The 8,889-nt window shown below is 35.0% G+C and overlaps 1 long non-coding RNA gene across 1 annotated transcript; it reads left to right on the plus strand.

The window, feature by feature from the left end:
• Nucleotides 1-3,949: 3,949 nt before the first annotated feature.
• LOC145114790 (uncharacterized) lies at nt 3,950-5,099 on the plus strand. The gene is made up of 3 exons (XR_013711231.1): nt 3,950-4,034; nt 4,126-4,210; nt 5,042-5,099. It is a non-coding gene; the product is annotated as an uncharacterized LOC145114790 (long non-coding RNA).
• The last annotated feature ends 3,790 nt before the right edge of the window (nt 5,100-8,889 follow it).

Here is an 8,889-nt window from a genome sequence, read left to right on the forward strand (position 1 = left end):
AATTTGATAGGAAGGATATTTGAGAAAGAGGTTATTTATGATTTATTAATATATCATAAGAATAATATATTAATTGAGAAAACATATTATTTAATTGGTATTGATCAAGATTTATTTTGGTATTAATTTAGTGATCAAAAGAGACTGATTAAATTAACAGGGGTTGATTATGTAAAACAGTGATACCTATAGTTTGGGCGAATGATCCATGATTGATTAGTGATGGACTAATCTTATGTGAGAGTCCATGAAGTGTTAGTCCAAATGAATTATTGGATCAAAAGCTTAAGTGAATGGATTAGGGTTTACAAGTGACCCTTGGAATTCTACACTATATATGTAACCCCTAAGCCCCTAAAATCGTGACACAAGTATTCTAAGAAGAATATAGACAATTTTGGTGCCTCATAAACCTCTATTATACTCCTCCATTTGTTCTTGGTGTTTTGTGACTTATTTGAGGCATTACATTTGAGGTGCTAAGCTCTTGTAAGGCCAAGTACTACAAGCTACAACAAAGAGGTAATCATCTAACTCGATTTTATGATTCAAATATCAATGTTATATGCTAGTTAGGATTCATGCTTTGGAAAATGAAATATGCATGTATAACTAGAGAAAACTTAGATCCAAAGAATTAGGGTTGTATGTGCACCATAGGGATGTTATAGTGCTCAAAACCCATCAATAAGTCACATTACAAATATAGAGTTGTGGAGAAGGATGGTTCCTTCGGGGAAAAGAGATAGAGATTCTTACAGGGAAAAGAGTATGGTTCCTTTGGGGAAAAAGAGTATGATTCCTTCATGAATGAGATTATACACATACAGGGAAACAAATGATGGACACTTTTGGGATGTATATAGTTGATTCCCGTGGGAATCTAGATTATGTATGATTAGAGAAGGTAGAGAAAAGGTTTTTTAACAAGAACAAGATAGAAGAGTTCTTTATAAGAACTTATAGGTAATATATGAGGGTTTAAGAGTTAGGAATCCATGAGGGACTCAAAATAAGGAGAAAGGTTAAGGACCCATGAGGGATCATAACGGAGAGAAGTAAGTCTAGAGGAGTGTACCCGGTAATGATAATGGGACGTTGTTTCCCTTAGATGATAGATGAGACTAAGGTATGTGATCTGATCGTTGGGCCTAGATGGGAAAAGTATGTGTAGACATATGAGTAGAGAACAAACACAACAAAAAAGAGATAGAGCAGAGAAGAGATAGAGTAGAGAAGACACAGAGCAGAGAAGAGATAGAGTTAGAGACAAAGATAGAGTATGAGTAGATGTCACACCCCCAAACCATGATGGCGGAAACATCCGGGGGTGGATGAGTTTCATGTATTGTACCATAACATTTGAATAATAGTAAAGAAAGCAAACATGACCATCATATATATAATTGAAAAGTTACATCATTGTAAGAGTTACATGTTTCAAAAGTCAATTACAATATGATGACAAAAGGACTTGTTTGACGCCTTAGCGCCCCATCCTCAAAAGCTGGTGTTTACATATTTTACTGATTTCCTGAGAATACAAGTTGTTTGAAAAAGTGTCAACATTTAAGTTGGTGAGTTCATAAGAGTTAGTTGTGAAAAATAGTAAGCCTTTCCGTGAAAAGATATCGTGCTTGTTTCCAGAAAATCCGATATTTTCTAATAAATGAAATGTAAGTCGTTTACTTGTAAAATAAGGGTGTTTGTTCCAGAAAATCCAATATTTTCTAATGAATGAGATGTAAGCCGTTTACTTGAAAAATGGTAATGTTTATTCCAGAAAATCCAATATTTTCTAATAATGAGATGTAAGTCGTTTCCTTGTAAAATGATAATGTTTACTCCAGAAAATCCGATATTTTATAATGAATGAGATGTAAGTTGTAAAAGTTCCAAAACCGAAATGTACCAGTGTTTTCCTTACACTAAAGTAGTAATCTATAGTTTTATTTGTATAGTAATATATAGTTTTATTTGTATATAAAACCGTTTGAAGGAGTGTGTTTCCGTGTAAAATAAACGTATCGTCGTTTCACTATGTGAGTTTTTATAACCGTGCTTTTAAGATGCGGTGCCTGCCTCGTCGTTCTTCAGGCGCCGAGATATTTATGTCATTTGTCACCCATAACCTGTTGGTCTGGCTGTAGCTAATAACCAGGGTGTGGGATCATCAGTCCCGTATCGATCTATACACAAGTATCACGCTCTCGTATCGGAGACTCCGGTTATAAATACATGACTTTCTGTATACCTCAGTTAGGTACGATGAAGACAATGTCTCACAATTTCCATTCAACGAGTGTACGTATTTTTGAAATGAAAACGTTTGTAAATAACATTATCCCATATTTCCAGGATAACGTCGAAAATGTCGTAAAACAATTATGTATGCACTTTATATAATTTTACCCTTTGCTCAACGTGGTACAAAGGGGGTAAAGTTTCGTACACTATATTTGTAAAAATTCGATGAAATGAACGTTTTGTATTTGAAATATATATATATATATATATATATATATATATATATATATATATATATATATATATATATATATATATATATATATATATATATATATATATATATATATATATTCGTATGAATAATGTAATGTTTATCAAAATGTTGTTCGTGAAATCATACACGATTGATAGTAAAACTGTTTCGTGTATTTAATGTTTTTCGTAAAATAGTATAGTAACATATTTAAAATGTTTGCGTTATAACGAGAATATTATTGTGTGTTACTTGTATCCCCCCCCCCCCTAAAACATAGAAAAAGTCTTGAAAATGTAGGGGTATGAACTCACCTCGAGCGTGATTGCGGTTAGATAACGAGATAGAAACGGTAATCTTCGAGTTTAGAATACATGAAGGGTGTTGTATCCTAACGGTTTTAAACACATAATAATGTGTAAATATATTGAACTTGTGACAACCGTCAAATTTCGGTCAAGTCAAAGTCAAACAAAGTCAACAAGTCAAACCGGTCAACTCCATTAACCCTTGTATGTTAGGGTTTACATTATACAATTCGCTATTTCAATGAGAAAACATCATTTGAAAAATTCATGTGTTTGATTTTCCTTAGCCTTAACAGTGCTAAACAACGAACCAAAGCGATAAAACACTATTGCACAATCATCGGGATTGTGTAAGACACTAAATCATGGCTTAACGGGGTTTATGGACCTTTCGTTGCGAAGCCGGACACTCAAAAAGATCACAAACGAAACCTCTCACAATCTCTTTCACTCAACCTCTCTCTATTAAAATCTCTCCCAAATCTCTCCCGAATCTCTCCCAAATCTCTCTCAAAAGTTCCTTTAAATTTTTGTAATCATTCGGGCCATCCCGACCCTTAACTGGGTCAAAAACCACTTGAAACGGGGTAAAAACGGGTAAAATAGGCTTAAGGACCCAAAACTGAAGCTTCATGACCGAAGTCCCTGTCATAAAGGAAGACGACACACATTTGTCTGTCGTAACCTTACGACGCGCGTGTTGATGACACGCAATGAGTATCAAGGAAGCCCCTGTCATAAAAGAAGACGACATGCATTTTTATGTGTCATAATTGTTCCGGTTTTTCGACTACGACTTCGTTTTAGGCCCGTTTTTCATCATTTTAACGCGGGATTTTCACCAAAAACTTTATTTTTACAGTTAGAACTCTATATTTCAGTAATCCCCACGTTTTTAGGGCCATTCATACCAATAATTAGTGGGGGAGGTGCTTGAGGTGGAAAGATGACTTTACTTTACTTTATGTCACATGCCACCACTCACACCCACTACATGGCCAACTCTTTTCCACTACATGACCAGCTCTTACCCACTACATGACCAACTCATACCCACTACATGACCAGCCCCACTCCTTGTCTAAGTATAAAAACCCATCCCCTCTCTTCATACTTCTTTCATTCTCTCATTTTCCTCCAAGGATCACACTCCAAATTCTCTCACCATTCTCTCTCAATTCCAAGACTTCCAAGGCTGATTATCAAGCTTTCTTCCACTCTTGGTAAGTATAATTCATTCTTCTTATGATTATTACACATCCTTCTACTCAAAATCATAAGAATCTTACACAAACATCGCCACCTTCATGTTAGGTTCTCGATTCGTCAAGACATCTTCTAAGTGTTCTTGGGTTGAACACTTCTCTTCTCCAACATCCATCCTCTAATAACACATAAGGTGAGTTCATACCCCTATATTTTCGTGTTTTTCTTAAGTTTTAAGGGGGGAATACAAGTTAAATCACCAAAAACACAACTAAACTCATTTAACAGTCTTCAACAGAAACGTTTAACTCCATTCACGGACTGTTTTGGTCAACTTAAACATTTTAGTTTTCAAAACTGTTTCAGACGCATATAGTTCAGGTTCATACCTTTAAAATGACTACTTGCACATCACCATATGATTTTTCTACGATTTATGGTGATTTTTACAAAACTGTCTATCATTTCAGAAACAAAACCGGACCAGTCTGTGAATATGAATATTTTCACACAAGTTGGAGATCACTAAAAATCATGAGAAAATTTATGAACAAACTAGACACACTTTATAAACTCTCAGAATTTGCGGTTTTTGATTTAGACCTTTGATGATTTTTCTATAAATTTTCTAAGAACAGTAACAGAAACGTTATTACTAGAAAAATACCATCAATTTCATTTACGCCTTGTAACTCGTTGAGCAAGGTGTATATCATTATGTAATCATATATTATTACATTATATGTCATTTTGTCTTGGTAATTAGACATACATCAGAAAACAAATGGATTTTTACCTTCACAAGTATGGTAAATAACTAATTTTTATAAACAAAGTTTACATCCGTTATACACAAACATTTGGTAAACTATGACAATTATAGTTTATGAACACTACTACTACCCTTGTTGTGATAAACTATAATAGGTATAGTTTATGATACATTTACATAACAAACTATAATTTGTATTAATACTCTATTCTCGTTTAGCAGTTCCTAAACCAAAACTATTAATTATATTAGGTTCTACGCCATTTTGACCCGAACCGTCTATCGTACGACACACACATTTCATTTTGGGACTAATGTGAGTAATCTACCCCATATTTTATAATTTTCAATACTTTTGGGGTGTATCATGTGGTTCTAATATGTTCCAACTTCATTTTATTGTTTTATCACAATTGAGACATTGTTGGGACATTTATACGTGAGTCATTAATTGTATAACTATTGTTTGTTTACGCTACATGTACTTGTAGTGCATTATCATTTTTAGTCTAATCTTCATGACTATGCCCGTATTCTTGAGGTACGTTATGGACAATAATAGCGCTATTGGGTTGACCACCCCGCCTTGGGACGCTAAGGTGATTGATCGCACGTGGTTGAGTGTGTATGATGATTAGATGCTCCATCCTATATATATATATATATATATATATATATATATATATATATATATATATATATATATATATATATATATATATACATATGTATATATAGGGTGAGGACTTATTGTTGTTGTTATCATTTGTTAATCAATTTTTGATTTATAAACCGTTATCTCAAATACAATTGTTTGCCGACTTCAAAAGAAAACAAATTTCAAATTATAAATGTTTCAACTTCACAAATTTTCTCTACTAAAATTAGATTACTCACCAACTCTCGTAGTTGACCTGTTTTTACCCATGATGCAGATTTGAAGAATGAAGTTGATGAAAAATAGGTTGTGCCTTAGAAATCCACAAGACTATTTAAATTTGATGTAATAAATGTTGTTCGTATTTGGATTTGTATTTGTATGTTGTGGATCTTGTTTGCATACTTAGTACTTAATTGAATCTAATCATATTATAACATAGTTGTCATGAGACTTTGAACAATATATCACGCCTTGATCGATTCCGACAAGGATCGGGGTGTGACAGATTGGTATCAGAGCCCTTGACTATAGGGAATTAGGTTAATTGCCTTGACCTAGTCTATAGCCTCTAGGGTCCTCTCGTATGCTAGTTTATAAAATGCACACACAACTGCATGCAATTCACACTTAGAAAATCCTAGGAATACCTTTGTGTGTTAATTGCTCCCTTAAGTGCATACGTATTACTCCTGACGCTTATATGTGTGCATACACTGGTGAATATTCTCCTCTTTCTCTGAAAATCACACACATATTCAAGTGGTTTAAAAAAAATGTATATACATATATATTCCTTAGAGCTCATAGGAAATTCAAAGTCATCCACTCTAGTTGGGTAGGATCATAGTAATGGACGCGTAGTAACTGGAAGGGGGAGGTGTCGATAGCCCGAAAGTCCTGACTAGGCAAGCATTCGTATACATCCCAATCAACCGAGGGACCAGTTTGCTTACCTGGGGACCAAAGGCGAGAGTTCCCAAACCTATAGGCCAAAGTGCGTCATTCACATTACTTTTGAGCCATCAAAATACCCGACCTTATCAAACGTATCCAAAAGGATACACTCCAAAATGGCCAACTCATTGGACTATTAAGTTCCCTAATGGGCCTAGAAGTGGGAAAGACATGTGAAAACTTAGTTTTGTGGGGGCCCATGCAAGTGCTACATGTTTCACATTTAGTAACCATGGAAAGCCCAAAAGGTGCCCAACACTCCTAACCATGGCCCAACAAGTGTTTTACAATTATTTTACCCAACAATGTCTAAAAACTTTATTTCCATAATCAATTTACAAATAACTCACAAGTCCATATGCGTATTTCTCGTAGATGGCATTACGACCCCCATACGCTGCTCGCAACAACCGAAGGCTAGCTGCCCTTATCGCCAAGGAGGTAGCATACGTCATCCCAACAATTGCAACCCAACTTCATTCTCTTCAGCCACAAGCTCCAGCAACCACTCCTCGTTGCTCGTTCAAGCACTTTCGTAACTGCAATCCGCCTTACTTCAAAGGCATCGAGGGTGCCACTGCACTCCTCACATGGATTGAAGAAATGGAGAGTACTTTCATCCATAGCGAGTGTCCTGAGGACCTGATGGTCCGTCATGCTACAGGGTGCCTCCAAGGTCATGCTCTCACATGGTGGAACCTAGAAAAAACGGGCAAAGGGAGAGGCTGTATGCCTTGGTATATGTGAATCAAGTCTGGGAAGGATATAGCCTGATCAACTATATCTGTCCGAGGAGTGACTTGCATATACTGGGGGATAGTCATAATGGGCAACAAATCTAACAACCTAACTACATCCTACAGTGAATACTTTAAGAATCGAATCTAAACACCTAAAAATATTATAGGAGTATTTGGTGATACTATAACCAACTTATGTGAAAACTAAAGACCTCTATTAGTAGGCCTATGATAACTGAGTGCATACGCCAAAGGTTATACATAATTAAAGATATTATAGACTCAGAATCTATGACTATTGCTCTACTTCCTGTTCCTTGTTTGGTTGTGGACTTAGAGTAGAGTCATTTATTCGAAGGTCTATTCTATCTCAAATTATGTATAACTGGTATGCACTACGTGATTATAGACGTAACTAATAAGGATCACCCCCTATAAGTAATTATAGGATTAGGCGTCTATTAATTATCTCTTCTACCCCTATTCTCGCACGAACAACATGATGGGTAAATCTTAACGCCCGTACAAAACCTACTTCTACCCACTACCATAACTCCGTCTCCAAGACGTTAACAGAAACACCAAGAATAGTTCACTAAAGTGCGAAATTATACATGTGTATATAAATGGTAAGGATATTTACTAAAAGGTTCATCAATGAAATTGGCATGCATTTTATTTCATTGAATCTCACTACTTGGTATTACAAACAATTTACGACTAGTAACTCTAAGATTCTTTAGGTGTACCTCGAAGTTATGTGTAATTAAGAAATGATTGACCTAGAAATGGTGAGTCCGCCTTAGGACCTGTTCCTTGTTTGGTTGTGGACTTAGGGTAGACTCATTAGGATCAACAGTCTAATAAAATTTTAATTACACATAACTGGGGGCATGTCGAGTGAATCTTAGGAGTGGATCATACATGGAACAAATCAGAAGATTATAATCAAATTATTCCTACTAAATTCATAAGTCTGTTTATAAAGACCTCTGGTATAGAGTCGTTGGCGTAGTCGTGTCGGCAATCTAGAATATAGTTAAATACATAATACAAACTATAATACCCAAATTATACAAAAGTTTCTGCATTAAAAATCAATAGACAAACACAATGAAACTGAAAAGGGTATCAAACTATCAAGAGAAAAACACATACAATGTAGATTAAAATCCACTAATTATAACAAAATGGCTAAAAGAAAAGGTAAGGACTAAGGATTGTTAAGTCCTCTCTTCTTATAAATAGCTTTGAAGCAAGTTTGCCTAAGCTTCTTTGTTCCTTCTGTCAATTCCATATCTGGCAATTTCTCCATCATCTTCTTGTGCCCTTCTAACGTCTCTATCTCATCCTTTAATCCCAACTCCTAGTTTTTTTAAAGGTAGATGTAATATATTTTTTTCGTGTGAGTTCAAAAAAAAATTACAATGAGTTAAGTTTATATAAATATAAATCAGGAAATCGTAGTAAATCAATTGATTTGATGTGGCATATGCCTAGGGCCTATGTTTATGTTATAAAGAAACTAATAATTAAAATTTTAGAAAATACCAAAACTACTTTGGTTACCAAGTGCATGCATACATGCATGAGTAATGTATAGAAGGTTATTATCGTAGTTTACCTTGGCATTTTGAATGAGGGATTGAAGGCTCTTAAGTTTTCTATGAGGCCATCTGTTTATGTTTAGCTCTCTGCATCTTTTCTTCAACACTGTTAACCCTATCCCTAGTTCCTTTGCTGCC

This window comes from Lactuca virosa, chromosome 5 (genome assembly GCF_052849685.1).
Source record: "Lactuca virosa cultivar CGN04683 chromosome 5, Lactuca_virosa_CGN04683_v6, whole genome shotgun sequence".
Taxonomy (NCBI): domain Eukaryota; kingdom Viridiplantae; phylum Streptophyta; class Magnoliopsida; order Asterales; family Asteraceae; genus Lactuca; species Lactuca virosa.